This window comes from Ailuropoda melanoleuca, chromosome 7, assembly GCF_002007445.2.
Source record: "Ailuropoda melanoleuca isolate Jingjing chromosome 7, ASM200744v2, whole genome shotgun sequence".
Taxonomy (NCBI): Eukaryota; Metazoa; Chordata; class Mammalia; order Carnivora; family Ursidae; genus Ailuropoda; species Ailuropoda melanoleuca.
Window position 1 is genome coordinate 83,908,606 of NC_048224.1, and position 17,540 is coordinate 83,926,145.

The 17,540-nt window shown below is 41.4% G+C and overlaps 1 pseudogene; it reads right to left on the reverse strand.

Annotated features, from left to right (window-relative positions):
* Nucleotides 1-16,813: 16,813 nt before the first annotated feature.
* Nucleotides 16,814-16,908, reverse strand: LOC117803179 (annotated as a pseudogene).
* Between the last annotated feature and the right edge of the window lie 632 nt (nt 16,909-17,540).

The following is a 17,540-nucleotide window of genomic DNA, read 5'->3' on the forward strand; positions in this document are numbered from 1 at the left end:
AAAGAATAAATGCATGAAAGGAGCCAGACACAAAAAAGTACACACTGTATGAGTCCATTCATACGAAGTTCAAGACCAGGCAAATCTAACTGGTGGGGGGGAGGAGAGTCGGAGCAGCAAGTACCTTAATATCCATGTGTGGTAGGAAATTGGTGGAAAAGAAAAATGAAGTGTACATTTCAAGGAGTTTGAAAAGGGGATAAATAGGGTGACATTAGCTAGGAAAGCCTAGAATGAAGCTTTCTTTAGGAAAAGGAAAGTCAAATGTATTTTTGGTTTGAGAACAGATGGAGAGGGAAGGATGACAACACAAGAGGGGGAAGAGACAGATGACATCCGGAGGTGCGAGGGGAGAGGATGAGGAAGGGAGGGGCAGCGGCCATCCTTGGAAAGACACGGGACACCTCTACCCCTGTGACTGAGAGAGCAAGGCTGGGTACAGATTAGCTAAGTGGGGATGTGGAAGGGAAGCAAAGGAATTCAAAGTTGCCTGGTCTTTACTTCACTATACTTGACTGGTCCCCCTAACCTGTCACCAGCAGCATTTCTCTGCAAATTCTAACCATTCTGTCTCTGAAACAGAGCTCTGCCACCAACCACTGCTTTCACAAACATTTCTGTTGAAGTTTTCCTTGTCTGAACATACAAGCATTTGATTAGAAGATTCTAAGGTTTATTCAAGGCACAAGATTGTGTTTCACTATGGATGTGAATTTTAGAATAAATCAGTTGGAAAATATATGTATCTTTAATGTCCTTTGTGTCCTGAATTTAAGAAACGTGGCTGAGAAATAGATGCATTTATGCCAAAATTATATTGGAAATAGAGAACTATCTGCCTTCTTTATAAAAGTTCCACTTTTTTTGAAGTGAGAACTTTTCATTCCACAAAGAAAACTGATTTCATACTTAGCTGAATTAAATATAACCACATGCACTGTATGTATCAAAATTTGGTTAGTAAGAGGTGAATAATTGGAACAAGTTTCTCTGTCTATTCAGAACAGTGAAGACTTCATTATGGAGAAGCAGCTCGTGATAAGATTCTGGGACAGCTTTAGGTTATGTTGTCTCATTAACTTAAAAGGAGAGCCTCTGTTGAAAGGCAGTCGATATTGTAATAGAGGCCTAGCTAGAACCTCCTAAAAAAGCCCCCTTTCTTTTTTAAAGATTTTATTTATTTATTTGACAGAGAGAGACAGCCAGTGAGAGAAGGAACACAAGCAGGGGGAGTGGGAGAGGAAAAAGCAGGCTCCTAGCGGAGAAGCCTGATGTGGGGCTCGATCCCAGAACACCGAGATCACGCCCTAATGACTGAGCCACCCAGGCACCCCAAAAAGCTCCTTTTCAAAAGGCACACGCAGGCCATTCAAAAGGCACAATTATAAGTGGTTAACCCGTGAAAGAAAATGGAAAGCTTCATTAATATTCAAAGGATGAAAATGAAAATGACTCCAGATGCCATTTTAGCTTATCAAATTAACAAGATTTGTAAAAATCATACTTAAGTGTAAAGCATGATGGGAAATCTCATGGACTGCTAGTAAGAGTATGAATCGGCTCATCTTTTCCACAAGGCAGTAGAAGAATGTGTATGGAAGGCCCTAACAATTGATTTGAATGGCCATACCTTTGTGAATCAGTAATATAGCTAGGATGTCATCCTTTAAAGAATTCAGAAAAGTGGAGTAAAGCTTCTTCACACAGATATTCATTGCAGTGCTAATAATGATAGGAAAAATTAGAACACCTGAGTGTCTAATCATGAGGATTTCAGTTATGAAAAATACACATGATATGATACATTTTATAAGTACTTAAAATGTGTATTAAGAAGTTTTAACAATGTCGGGAAAATGTGACATATGGTAAGTGATACAGTATTATTCTACTCTGTTAAAATATGTGTATGTATAGGAAAAAAAAAGACCAGCAAGTGTCAAAAGTTGAAGTGGTCATCTCTAATTGGCAGGGTTTTAAGAGATTTTTCCCCCCTTCTTTATACTGTTCTTTAGTTCCCAGAATGGATGGGCATCATTCCAAAAATATGAATACAAAGTTATTTTTCGATTAAAGGAGAAAGTTCCTTTCGATAATTTTTGGTAATGGTTACATCCCTGCGCTCCAGTAAAACGGACCACAACATCCAGCTGCAGTCAGGTATGCATTCAATAATGCTGATTACCACCTGCTACACACCAAGCCCTGGGAATGCAAGGGGAGACCAGACACGGGCTGGCCCACGTGAAACTTACGGTCTAGGGGGAAGTACAGCGCATTAGTTTCCTAGGAGCACCAGGACACAGTACCACAGACTGGCTGGCTTAGAAAAATGAAAATTGATTTTCTCACAATTCTGAAGGCCAGAAGTCTGAGACGAAGATGTTGGCACAGTTGGCTTATTCCTCGGCTTGTAGATGGCCATCTTCTCCCCGGGACTTCATACCATTAGAACTGTACCTGTGTCCAAATTTCCTCTTCTTATAAGGACACTAGTCATACTGGATTAATGACCACCCTGATGACCTCTTTTCAATATGATTACCTCTCCAAATACAGTCGCTTTCTGAGGGATCACGTGTACTGGTGGTTAGAACTTCGGCATGTGAGTTTGGAGGAGGCGAAACTCCGCCCATAACATAGCAAGGAAACAACATTGGCATCAAGAAGAAGGGCCGGCTAGGCCGAGATCAAAGACTAGACATTCCGCTCTAAGCGCTGCTGGTCCTTTGTAGGGGGTGGCACTGTGTTCACTGCACTCCGATGCTTGCTGCTTTCAGTGGTTCTTTTTCAGTGCTTTTGCATGTTTTGTGGCTTCTTTATTTAACAGGTTGATGCGAACAAAACAAATTTTCATCTAGTTAGGATGAAACGCAACTGACATTTTAAATTTATCTTCTCTTCAGAGTGTCAGAAAATGAATATTTATTCTTTGATGCCTGATATTACAAAGTCATTCATTATCTTTCAGGGAACAGATTGGGTTGTGAATTGATACCTGCTGAGTTCCCAGATGAGCATATGTCATGATTCCCAAAAAGGGCTAGGCTGGTCCTAAGTCTCCAGAGCTGTAAACAAACAGAGGTCTGGGGAATAAACTCTGTCCAGTCCAATTACTTCTCTGCGACTCGCTTTTGACAATTTTTAAAATTCAGAACCATTTTTATGGTACCATACGTAGAGTCTACCTAATTCACAATCTGCTTCCTAAACCTGTGTTTGTTTTGCTCGCAAATCCTTCATGGCATGTGGCAGGGGCTATAAGTAAATTCATTAAATTCATTTGAAATTCATAAAACTAAAACAGATTCTTGAGACTGGATAGACCACGGTTGGAAAATGTTTGTTACATTGCATTCATGCAACTCATTGCCCCTCTGTTCCAAGAACAGACAGAATTTTACATAATTATTTGAAAAGCAATACAAAATTGGTCTAGCCTCGTGGTGCAGGGCCTGGGCTCTGAAGGTGGCAGCACCACTTTCCACCACCTGCAGGATCATGCAGAGGAAAAGAGTGAACCCTCCATGAGCTCTTAGAAGAATGCCTGGTGCACGGTGACACATACAATATATACTGTGAGAGCTGCTATTATTAGACTTCGCAGAGCAGACTTTCCGTTTGATGGGATCTTGCTCTCTCACCACTTTGTCACATGTCAAGTAAGTGCTCTATGACAAATTTGAGCTCTTCTGTTAATTACATTTTAATAAGGTAAATACTTGACCTTTTCACGGTTTGAAGTGCAGCCTTTGGCTAGCTGTACCCACGCAACTGCAGTGATTCCTCTTTCTATAACTAGCAAAATTAAAATTCGTACAACTTTCAAAGTATATTTTTTGATGTTCTTCCATAACTTGTAGGCATGTTGTGTTCCTTTGAATTCCTCCAGGTCATCTGTGAATAATCTCCTATGGTACAATCACTCCCACTGCTTGCTTCCTCTGAAGTTCATGTGCAAGGCTTAGGGGGCACAGTCTCTTCTAATTTCCACGCTATGTTGTTGCTCTTTCCAGTTTGCAACACCCTCGTTCCTCTTCACCAACATCATCCCTCCTTGATTTCTAAATTGGACCCCAAGCTTCTGGGATCTTACTGTTTTTATTTTTCTGCCTGGTTCCTGATTGATACTTAGCTATCTCTCACTTTATGTTAATTCGTCCCTATGAATTATTGCTTGAAAAATGTGTTTCTTAATTGTGACTTTCAACTCTCTGCTAGATGGTAGGATCCTTGACAACGAAGCATGTGTCCTTGAATTCTTTTGTTGTTTATCCTACTATTTTTGTATGTAAATATTGCTTATTGCTTACTTTGTCTTCTTATTACTTTTTCCCCCAATCCCAGTTACTTTTCTCCATGTTGTGACCTGGCCTTTCTAGCTGGTGTCCTTACAGTGAAAGGACACCATCTAGAGTGTTTTCTGTCCTCTAGTATCTTGTATCCTCAAGTATCTTCTGATACTTGTTTTACTTTTCTCTGTTGCACAATCTGTTTATATATCATCCCAGTGAAATTAAAGAGTTGAAATGTTTTGGGGCACCTGGCTAGCTCAGTTGGTACAGCATATGACTCTTGATCTCAGGGTCAAGAGTTCAAGCCCCACATTAGGCATGGAGTCTACTTAAAAAAAAAAGTTGAAATGTTTCTTAGAGCATGCAAAGGGGGAAGAAAGGGCAAAGTGGTCCACGCCAGGTAAAACTGAGCCGTTTCTTTTTTTTTTTTCTTAAAGATTTTTTATTTATTTATTCGACAGAGACAGTCAGCGAGACAGGGAACACAAGCAGGGGGAGTGGGAGAGGAAGAAGCAGGCTCCCAGCGGAGGAGCCTGATGTGGGGCTCGATCCCATAACGCTGGGATCACACCCTGAGCTGAAGGCAGACACTTAACCACTGTGCCACCCAGGCGCCCCTGAGCCGTTTCTCCTTGTGGTCCCCACAGTATTCTTTATCACACTTTCTTTGTGTTCTTTTTACTTCCTTTTCTCTTTATTGGACCGGAAGACCATGTCCTGTTAGTTTTGTTTTGTTTTTTCTAGATTTTATTTATTTATTTGACACAGAGAGAGACAGCCAGCGAGAGAGGGAACACAAGCAGGGGGAGTGGGAGAGGAAGAAGCAGGCTCCCTCCTGGAAGCCTGATGGGGGCTTGATCCCAGGACCCCGGGGTCATGCCCTTGGCCAAAGGCAGACGCTTAACTACTGAGCCACCCAGGCGCCCCTCACGTCCTATTAGTTTTACTAATCTTAAGCACTTGGCATTTTACCGGTTTTTTATGAAGCATAGCAAGTGCCTAATAAATGTTTGAAGAAATAAAAGATTGAACAAGGAGTCTTACCCATGAAAATAGTAGTACTTACACTAGGTTCATCCGTTTTCCAAACACCTAGCTTTAGACTAACACTTTGAAGTATGGACCCTGAAGCTAAAAGGGTGTGATTAGTATTCCCAGATCTACAGCTTGCTAGCTGATGACAGAGAACAAATGATCTCTCTGAGACTAGTTTATTCATATATAAAATATGTGGGTTGTCAGGATTTTAATACTTAGGCCAGTACTCAATATATAGTAAATACTTAAGAAATTTAGCTATTATTGTGATATTAAAATATATTGACATTTACCTATACAAAGAAACAAGGAAAATAACTGTTATATTGTTGTCACCAACCTGTTTTTAATTAATTAATTAATTAATTAATTTATTTATTTATTTTAAGTAAACTCTACCTCTAACATGAGGTTTGAACTCATGACCCTGAGATCGAGTGTGCTCTACTGACTGAGCCAGACAAGCGCCCCCGACCAACCTGCTTCTATTGAATACTTAGGATTTGACTCGATTCTCCAAAGGCTACGGATAATTTACCTGTCAGCATTGGACCTAGGTTTGGGAATTGGGAAAGAGAATTTTTATCCAGGTAGCTAACTGGTGACATGAATATCTAGAACTTTATTCATAATAAAATTTTTTTTTTTAAAGATTTTATTTATTTATTCGACAGAGATAGAGACAGCCAGCGAGAGAGGGAACACAAGCAGGGGGAGTGGGAGAGGAAGAAGCAGGCTCCCAGCAGAAGAGCCTGATGTGGGACTCGATCCCACAACGCCGGGATCACGCCCTGAGCCGAAGGCAGACGCTTAACCGCTGTGCCACCCGGGCGCCCCCATAATCAAATTTTTGATCTAAAATATAAATATAAATATTTTGGTAAAATATATATAACATAAAATTTACCATCTTAAGCCTTTTTTAAAAGATTTATTTATTTATTTGAGAGAGGGATAGAGAGCAAGTGATCCGTGGTGGGGGAGGGGCAGAGGGAGAGAATTTTCAAGCAGACTCCCCGCTGAGCACGGAGCCCCATTGGGCTCAATCTCATAACCTGAGATCATGACCATGAGATCATGACCTGAGCCAAAGCCAGGAGTTGGCTGCTTAACCAACTGAACCACCCAGGTGCCCCCCCATCTCCATCATTTTTAGGTGTACATATCAGTGGCATTAAATCTGTCCATACCAACATCCATCTCCAGAACTCCTTTCATCTTCCAAAATGGAAACTCTATATCCATTAAACAATGAGTCCTTATTCCACTCATACTCAAGCCCCTGCCAACCATCATTCTACTTCTCATCTCTATGAATTTGACTGTACTGGATTTCTTATTATATAAGTGGAATCATACAGTATTTGTCTCTTTGTGTCTGGCTTATTTCACTCGGCTTGTCTTCAAGGTTCATCGTGTTGTAGCATGTGTCAGACTGCGTTCCGTCTTGGGGCTAAAATTTTTTTTTACTTTGATGGTTGCAAAACATTCCCTTTCTGTTTTGTATCTTTAGGTTTTTCCCCCTTTTTAACAACTCTGCTAATGAAAGTTGGGCTCAGTCTTTAAACATACCCAAGTTTTTCTAAAGCCTAACATAATAATGGAAGGTTGAAAAATAAAAATAAAAAAGAACAAGTCTAATGCCCAGGAAATCTCATAAAAAACATGTCTTTTTGTTTTCATCAGAAATAAATATATTTTAAGATGTATTTAAGATTTTGTTTTAGAAGCAAGGGAAATGTTCAAATGTGTGGCTTTGTTGTTCTCTTTCAGCAATGATTACCACATCATCTTGGCCAATGTATTCACTAACCATAAAAGGAGAAAAATGTGCATTTCCTTGATAATATTGAGAATGAGTTGGCAAGTGATCTCTGAGCTCTGGGATGGGCTAAAAGGTGAAATGGAAGATGTTTTAACCTGCCAAGACTTGAGTTCAAGTCCTTAAAACTGTTTCTTTTCCAATAATTGCTAAGACTTTTAATCGCAAACTGGATAAGGAAGCTTCGGGCATGTATTTTATTTCAGACAGCAAACTACAGTGAGACATCAGAAGAGAAAAACAGACAACAATCTTGGTAGTTTAAAATATACTTTTCTGTATGAATGAGGGCACTGGTTACAAGCCTGGGGACTTCAAGGGGTATGGATGTCCCCTTTTTCTTATAGGGAAGGAAACTTTTCACTGGATCTTACTTTATTGTCTCAGGTAGAAGAAACACTTTTATATTCATTATTCATATACCCTGCCTAACACAAAAAATGTTCAAGTAAGTTTAGAGAATATTAAAGAACATAATTTAAGAAATCTGAATATAAATTCTTTGGATTAGCTTTTATTTTTCTTTTAATATTTTATTTATTTATTTGAGAGAGAGAGATAGTGAGGGACAGCGTGAGCGGGCAAGAGAGGGAGAAGCAGGCTCCCCTGCTGCACAGGGAGCTCAACGCAGGGCTCGATCCCAGGACCCCAGGATCACGAACTGAGGTGAAGGCCGATGCCTAACTGATTGAGCCATCCAGGCACCCCATTTTGTCCTTTATTGTTGAGGCACTGATCTTTTCTCTGAAAAGATGAACAGAAACTTTCATGAAGAACATAAAATCTGATGGTTGTGAGGAAATAGTCTAGAGCTTCTCAGATGATAATGGCTGTGTCTTGTCTATCTAGGGCTGGTCAGTTCAATCCTTTATTGTAGTTAGGATTTTCTTGGCCCATAAATTGAGTAACCATATGTTGTAGATTTTCTGGAACAGCCCCAATTTAAAATATTCTTTCCTGTTGTTAGACCATGTGTTGGACCATGTGTTCTGATATTTTTATGGAAAATGTGGTCACCTTACCCATAATTTTCAATAGTTGCCTAATGGGCCTTTCCTTCAAGGTACCCAGAGAGATCTGTGTCTGGGTTAGGGTATGAGCTCTACCCATTCTGTAAGAGTCAGCTGATGGCTTTGCATCTCTGTGAAATCCAACCTGCCTTCTGCAACCATTTCCAGAAACTTTCCCTCTCCATTTCCTGCACCATCTACAGAATGTCACATCCTGTCTAGCATTTAGTTGTATGTGGTCTTACATTGTTGTCATTGTTATATGTGGGTTAGTTTCATCTCCTCAACTACATTGTACAGCCTGGAGGAAAATAACATCCCCTCAATTTCTCCCACAACCTCCCCAGTGCATCACACAGTCCTGGGCATACAGCAGCTGCCGTTTTAAAATGAAAAAAAGATTCATTGAATTTTTTGTGTCGTTCAGGGAGAGAAACCCCTTTGAAAATGTCCCTACCTGAACCCTGCAATGAACCTGTATATATTAGGCTATCAGTTAAACCCTCACCACGTTCTTGTCAGAATCCAAATGAAGGGATGCCTGGGTGGCTCAGTCAGTTGAGCGTCTGCTTTCGGCTCAGGTCATGATTCCAGGGTCCTGGGGTCGAGACCCCCATCAGGTTCCCTGCTCAGTGGGGAGTCTGCTTCTCCCTCTCCCTCTGGCTCTCCCCCAGCTTGTGCTCTCTCTCTCAAATAAATAAAATCTTTAAAAAAAATCCAAATGTAGATTTTCGGCACCAGATTCCGATTCTAAGGTATTTGATAATAACTAAGTAAACATACATTTGAGGGAAGAGGGGAGTAGAAACCCAACCCTTCGGTTCTCATATGTACTAAGTACAAAAGGTAAGTTTTATGACTTTATTATTTTGTCCCAGACATAGTTAGACGGAATTCCATAATTTCTTTTTCAGGTGTCCCTTCCTTTTTGTTCCCTGACTACGGAGGCCCTCCCCAACCTTGGTGGTCTACTCTGTAAACATTTGTTTCATGGAAGTTGCTTACAAGGAAGATGAAATGATTGCTACCAAATTCACATCTCTCTCTCTCTTTNTTTTTTTTTTTTTTTTTTTTTTTTTTGAGAGAGAGGAAGAGAGAGTGAGCACAAGCAGGGGAAGAGGAAGAAGCCGGCTCCCCGCTGAGCAAGGAGCCCAACAAGGGGGATCCCGAGATCATGACCTGAGCCAAAGGCAGACGCTTAACTGAGCCACCCAGGCGCCCCATCGCATCTCTTGAAGCAGCTTTTCCCTGCACTCCAGGAAGTTTGGGGACACTTGGGCAACACCAAGCATCAGGGAGCCTTTTCAAAGTATTCATAGCAGATGAGATGGAGCAGGTTGGTGTGGGGACTCCTGTGGCCTGGATTTCAGAGAACGTGTGTTCCAGGTCTCTTAGTCCCATGTCCCGCGGCACCTCTGTAAGACCTTCCGCTGGCTCACCTCTATCACACCTCCTTCCCCAGACCGCATTCCTACCAGTATGAACACTCATTTTTTCCCCAAGTAATTGGAATGTTTATGAGAATTTAATTAGCCATATGTATACATACAATGTGTTACATTTATAAGAGTTATTTAAGTACTTGGGGAAGGTTTTGGTCAGTAGGTTATAAATGTGCTCTGCAGGCACTTAAAACATTTAAAATAAAAATTGACTCTGTTAAATTTATAAACTCAGTTTAAAATGTTTAAGGGAATGTAATTATCCAAGTTTGTAAATGATATTGATTAATTTAGTTTCTTTACCATGAGCTAACCAAATATTAATCAAAGAAAAGTGAGAGAACTATTCTTAATTTGCATAATAAGATTACTAATTTGAACTCAAGGAAAACTAGATTTTTAATTCTGTAACTTAAAGAAAATGAAATATCAATTTGATATCCCAATAAGTGTAAATCGTTTTTCCTACTCCTAAAGATTTCTTTTCTGTCCAAGACATAAAAAACAAACAAGGAAACCTTTGATAATATCAAAAGACAGACCCTAAATGTGTTCACACGTAAGTGACCCCTTATTGGCCACAGCCTCTTTGCTTGTGGTCCTGAAATTTCTGGAATATAAATGATCCACAAGCACATTCTTTTTTTTTTTTTTTTAAAAGATTTTATTTATTTGACAGAGATAGAGACAGCCAGCGAGAGAGGGAACACAAGCAGGGGGAGTGGGAGAGGAAGAAGCAGGCTCATAGCAGAGGAGCCTGATGTGGGGCTCGAACCCATAACGCCGGGATCACGCCCTGAGCCGAAGGCAGACGCTTAACCGCTGTGCCACCCAGGCGCCCCCACAAGCACATTCTTTAAAGAAGGGAATTATTAGCACTTTTACACTTTCCTGTTACATGCAAATTTCCTTCGACTATCAGGCATGTCATAGGGAATATGTTTGTATTATGACATGGAATCTGCTCCCTCGATTTGTAAATGATCTATGTTGACCCAACCCTGTTACTAAACAAATTACAGAGACTCTTAAATATCTCATACCTGGTACCCCCTCCTCTCCTCCTGTTCCCCCCTCCCCTCCCTTAGTCTCTCTTCTTGGGGGTGATCCAAGTGAAATAGAGAACGGGGATGCCAGCAGATTCAAACACAAATGCAAAACCTAGTGTCATTGATATTGGGAATGCTGAAACTGTACCCTGCTCTTTCTTTACTTCTGGACTCTGTTCTGCTCATATAAAATCACAGATGAATCCACTACCATAGCACAGGCACACCACACCTGATGAAGTGTCTGGCCAGGCTCAAGAGCTCTTCCTTGTACTTGCTCTCTCCCCACCACAGTGACCGTGCAATCGCAGAGAGCCTGCACCAGGGCCGATCACGATCATCTTACCCTCTAGACGGCTGTGCACTTTTTTTTTCTTTTACTTTGGAGGCTTCTTGCTATTCATACTTCTGTTAAGGAAAAAAAAAATTCCTACAACGCTACCTTCTGGATCAGTCTGATGGAAGAGTACCCTGTCATTGCAGACCAAAAAAACAAAAACAAAAACAAACAAAAATTGCCATATACAAGGACTTATCAATGTGTGTGAGGGTTTTCTTGCTATTATAAGACCTCAGTAAAATTCATAAATGAATTGGGTATTTGGACGCTAAGGCTAATACAAGGTGCAGCTCTGCTGCATCATCTTGGAGTTAAAACCTCTCTGTTTATTTAATCAGCCTCCTTTCTCTTTATTAAAAGCGTATGTTATGTGTTTAAAGCTATAAAATAAATTGTCCTAATAAGGAGACCACTATTTTTTTCTGCTTCACACACTGGGATTTCAAATAGGGTTCATTTTTAGAAAGGATTCTCTGCTAAGGCAAGTTTGGAAAGCCACTGATTTCCATCTTGATAAAAGCCTCTTACTTTTCCTGTAGATTTCAGTCCTTGCCTTCTTTACTGTTTGTAGCCCAGCGCCATCACCACCAATATATTCATTTTCCTGAAGATTTCATGTTTCCTCCCTCTTCAATAATCTATAAAGGCTCCTTGCAGACTACTAAACTAAATTCAGTGTTTCCGACCTGGCTTTCCAAGGCAGAAATCATCTGACCTGACTTTAGCTTATCCAAATATGTTTTTTCCTAGTCACCCGCACAGACGCTCGAGTCTGGGAAAGGTCACTGTGTCCCCGCTTCCTTGCCTGGTGCCCTTGACAGGTCTTGTTAATCCCCTGCACTGGGCCACCACCCATGTAGGAGGTGGCCTGAGGAATGAAGCCCATTTGCCATCAGCTCTTCTCTACGCCCCAGTGCCTTCTGCATCTTGGTTCATTGTGTCCCTAAATCTGAGACTCTTCCCCTTCTCCTTCCACCTACCCTACTTCCTTGTAATCCTTCACAGTCCACACACCTGTAGGCCCTTTATTACCTCCCTGAGTTCAAGATGGTCTCTTCTCCCCCACAGGCTTATATTTAATTTTGCCTAATTTTGCTTTCTTTGTTCTATGGTCTTCCCACCAGGATCACGAACTTCTCTATTTCTTCGCAAGCTTGTGATGACTGTGGGGCTCTATCCTTGAAGGGTGGGTAGAGTTCTTGGCTGCAATTACGTGCCCCGAATTTAGTCTCAATCCTGTCTGTCTCTCACCGATTCTGCATTTTTGACCAAATCACTTAAACTTTCATAGTCTCATTTTCCCCTCTGTAAAATGGGAATAATAAAATCTGCTCTGTTTTAGAATACAGTGGTCACAGACAGAGTGGTCTGCTGCTGGTTTAGGCTAGCTCTCTTATTGGACTCACCATGGATGAAGAAATGTTTATTGAGTTGTTCTGGTTTAGAAACTGAATTTTAATAACCCACCTAGAGTTGATGTGTTGTAAGAATCTGACTCCCGAGATTATAGCTCACAAGAGACTGATGGTTCTTTTCGCTTCCTTTCTACATTTTCTTCCTTGGTCATTTCTCTAATCCCAAGCACCGTTTGTTTTTACACACCAGTGACCAACAAGTGTCCGAGGCCCCCTGGATATCTCTGCTAAGCTTCATTGCCATGAATCTAAACGGCCACTTGACATTTCCCCTGGGAGTCCTCACATGCTTTTCAAACGTGACATATTCAAACTATACTCTTGTTCACTCCGTAAGGCCTACATTCCCACCCGGAGCCACATCTAATCTATCTCTTGTCCCTCCTTGCTCATTTTAGAGAATGAATGGCACCTCTTCAACCCAGTTGCTCAGGCTGGTACCCAAGAACGGCCCCTCCTGCACAGCCAGTCTATCACCACTGAGCTCTAGTAATACTATTTCTGAGCATGTCACAACTCTGTCCCCTTCTTGTCCATATTAGCATTACCCCTTGAGTGGGTTATTGCAAAATTCTCCAACCTGGTCTCTCCATTTCTACTTCAATTCTCCTTCTAGCCCATTCTTTCCGTAGCAACCAGAAGGATCTTTTTAGAGCACAAAAATCATCCTATCTCATCTTATCTTTATATTTTGCGCTCAAAACAACTCCAAATCATCTCTGAGTGGCCTCTGCAGCCCTCTGTGATCTGGTCTGCTTCCCTCCTCAGGTCATTCCTTGTGGTCCTTCTCTCCCTTAACCCCTTCCAATCTGTGTTGGCCCTTCTGATCCTCAAAGACACCAAACTCTTTGCTGCCTTCCGCCTGACAGCTTTCTCTGCATTCCATCGGCTGGTTGTCTCCTGGTTCCACGTGAAGCATTAGAAAAGCCTCTCTCACTCCTCTAGTCTAATGTAGCACTTGGCACAAGATACAGTTGCAGTTTTATTTGTGTGATGACTTGTTTGTCTGTGTCCCCTCGGACTATAACATGAGGGCAGGAACTACTTACCAGTCTAGGGGGCCAGCCAGATAGTAGGGGCTCAGTAAGTGTTTGATGAATGAATACTCATTTGTTCACTTTATAGTGATTCGTATCCAGGTTGTTCCCTTTCCTGGTACCTGCAAAGCTGATCCAAGGAAAAGTACGTGCATGATAGACATTGACAATTAGAACCAAAATATTTGCACGGTGTCAGGAGAAACTTTGTCGTATGAACTTCACCACGCTCATCTCATATGAGCCTCCCTCTTGATTAGATTGTGCCAGATAAATATTACTCATTTCTTCCTCCCCAGCTCGTCAGCTTCTCTGTCCTACTAATGTGTTCTTGTGATTACAAGCCCCTGGGTTGTTTCAGACAGATCACAATACCATCGATTGGGGAATAGAATTACTCTACTACTAATAACAGTAATCACAACCACAAACGTTTATATCATACTTTATGATTTTCTAAGTGCTCCTAACGTGCATTATAGCCTTTAATCATTGAGTCTGGGCCCGAAGACGCATCTGCGACCTCGGTTGATTTGGATGGATCCCAAGCTTGGTCTGAAGCCGCTTCCAAGCAGTCCATGGGTCACTGAAGGAAGGACTGCTTCAGCTGACGCCTGATGGGGGACTTTTTTATATTGACTTTGGGTAGTTCCATCCTGAGATGGTGAACTTCTCCCCACCACATCCTCAAATTCTGGAGACTTTTACTGTATATAGCCCCCAGTTTACCAACTCCCATTACTCCTAGGATTGTTAAGACAGATAAATGAAGTAATAATAATAACAAATATTGTTTGAGTGCTGACAGTGTGCCAGGCAATGTCCCTAAGTGCTTTATACACTAATTTCTTCAGTCCTCATGACAGCCCCAACTTAGAAGACATAGGTAGCATTGTTGTACCCACTTATAAAGGGAGAACTAAGACCTGAAGCGATTAAGGAACTTGTCCCCTTGCTAGTAACTGGGGAAGCTGGGACATGAACCCAGCAGACTTTCTAGACTCCATGCTCACAGACAGCATATCTGGGAATGTTTATTCTTTAACCGCATTTGTTCTTTACTGACATTATTCTTTAATAGACTTATCAGAATTTAAGCAGCGCTCACTGTGTGCCAGCCACGAAGCTCTGTGCTGGAACACAGCTTGCTGTCTAGTGGGGGAGATGGGTTTGAACAAGTGATCACCAATGTGCTGTGTGTTACAAAGATGAAGGAACCCTAGAGCAGGGGACCGAGGCTCATCGGGGGCTCATAGAAGGCCTCTATGAGGAGGGGACATGTTATCTAAAGCCTGGAGGCCATGCATACATGGTCTACACAAAAGGGAGGAGGGAGACCTACAGCAGGGCAGAGCCTTCCATGACTGCCTGAGGAACTAAGAGAAGTCTGTGCAGCAGGAGTTTCCAGAATAGAGAACCGAGCAGGAGTGAGGTGATGCTGGAGAACAAACAGCCTGGGATTTGGTATTTTATCTAAGGATCATAAGGATTTGGTGTTTGATTCTAAGGGCCTTGGGCAACTACTGAAAAGATTTGAGGCAGACTGCTGAGCTCCAGGGGGGAGAAGGCAGAGGTCAGTGGGGAGGTTGCTGCAGTCCCACAGGACAGGGAGGCTGGCAGGGCGAGCAAGGGTGGCGGCAGCCAGGATACAGGGAAGCGGATGTGGCCAAAATAGGTCTAGGAGGTGAAGTGAGCAGAACCCGGAGATTAACTGAATGTGGAGGGTGAGGGGGAAGGAGGAGTCAAGGTCTCTGACTTGAGTGAGGTTTTGATATGGAAATAGAAATGGACAACAGAAACAGAAGCAGATTTGGGTGCAGGGATTGACAGAGTGATGGACTGAATTTCAGGGGTGTTGACACAGAAATGGATGTGTCCAGCCCGCACTTGGCTTGTATGGGTCAGGAAGGAGGAGTTGGGCTACAGAATTTCTTTGACTCTAACATGGATGTTTTTCATATTTATGACTTCCAAAATTAGAATGTGGCTTAAAAACAGTTTGTTTATTAAAAATAGCATTTTAACGGTGAACTATAATTGGTGGTGTCTTAAAATAGACAATAGTCTGTAAAATAAGAATATTTCATAAAAATGTAACTGATTTGTATTTAATGGTATTTTATCAGGGAAGGAAAGCCTTTATTTTTTTATTTTTATTTTTTTAAAGATGTTATTTATTTGACAGAGAGAGACAGCAAGAGAGAGAACACAAGCAGGGGGAGTGGGAGAGGGAGAAGCAGACTCCCAGGATCACGCCCTGGGCTGAAGGCAGACGCTTAAGGGCTAAGCCACCCAGGCACCCCAGAAGGAAAGCCTTTAAAACACTATTTTGGGGTGCCCGGGTGGCTCAGTCCATTAAGTGTCTGCCTTCCGCTCAGATCATAAACCCTGGGTCCTGGGATGGAGCCCCATGTCAGGCTCCCTGATCAGTGAGGAGCCTGCTTCTCCCTCTGTCTCTGCAGTTCCCCCTGCTTGTGCTCTCTCTGTCTCTGTTGAATAAATAAATTCTTTTAAAAAATATTCTTTAATCTTAAAAAAAAAAGATCATATTTAGTGAAAGTAAAATTCAGCAGTAGCACTAGTATTTGACACAAATGCCAAACTGGTAAAGTTCAAGTAGTGAAGCTTTAACCACAACTCTTAGGGGCTTGAGGTGTCTGTTCTTTCTAAGTCTAGACCATTCCTTGCTCCTGTTTCCACCTGCGACAGAATTTTGCCTATGTGTTAACTTGATTAGCTGTCTGTCTCCACATCACAAAGGTATGCTTTGTCAGCCTGGGGTAGAATAATGTGCTTTTGAAATTCAAGCCGTCATCCCTTTTCCCTGAGTGTAAAATGCTGACCCTTTTCCTGTAACTGTGGCCCTGTGTCCCATACCCACCCCCACCCCATTACCCCCCCTCAGACACATAGGTGCGGCAAGAGCTAAAGAAAGACTGACATTGGTTTAGAAGAAGAAAAAGACTTAGCAACACCCCTTTCTCAAGTCCTACATCATTTAGTCTCTGAGTTGTTTTTTGGCCAATATTGTTAATTTAATATTCATAACTGTGTAGATAATCTTCTCAATTAGATTTTTGCTTAGCAGGGGAGCAGACAACCATAGCTACTCCCTACAATACTTGGTTCCAGAGTCTTTACTTGGCATTCTGCTCCATTTCCACCAGATCGTTCTGGATCCTTCAGTTAAGGCCTGGGGCTCACACAGACCACCACTTGGTACAGCACAAGCTCAAGGAAAATTTTTATTGCAGCAAAATATACATAGCATAGAATGTACCGTCTTAACCATTTTTAAGTGTACAAGTCAGTGGTATTAGATAGATTCATCACACTATGCCACTATCACCACCGTCTATCTGTCAAGGAAACTGACAAATTTTTCAAGTCATCCTTGTGTAAGGGTCATGCTATGCTTCTCCATATTATTCCAATTTTAGTATGTATGCTGCTGAGGCAAGAACTCTCAAGAAAACTTCTAAAAACAAAACTTTACTTCCTAACTTGTCTATGAGGCCAGCATTCCCCTAATACCAAACCAGATAAAAATACTACGAGAAAGAAAATTACAGACCAGTAGCTCTCATGAGCATAGGCGCAAAAATCCTCAACAAAATATCAGCAAGTTGAATCCAATAATGTATAAAAAGAATTATACACCATAGCCAAGTTGGATTTATACCAGAAGTGCAAGACTCATTTAACATTTGCAAATCAACCAAAGTGATCCCCTACATCAATAGACTAAAGAAAAAAATCATATGATTATATTGATTGATGCAGAAAAAGCATTTGGCAAAATCTAACACCTATTCACTATGAAAACTCTCCACAAACTAGGAATAGAGAGGAACTTTCTCAACATGATAAAAAAAAAAAAAGAAAGCATCTACAAAAACCTACATCAAACGCCCTACTTAATTGTGAGAAACTGTATACTTTTTTTAAAGTCAGGAAAAAGTCGAGATGTCCTCTCTCACCACTCCTAATTAACAACATACTGAAACTTCTAGCTAGTGCAACAAGACAATAGAAGGAAATAAAAGGTAAACAGATGGAGAAAAAGAAGTAAAACAAATCTTTACTCAGAAA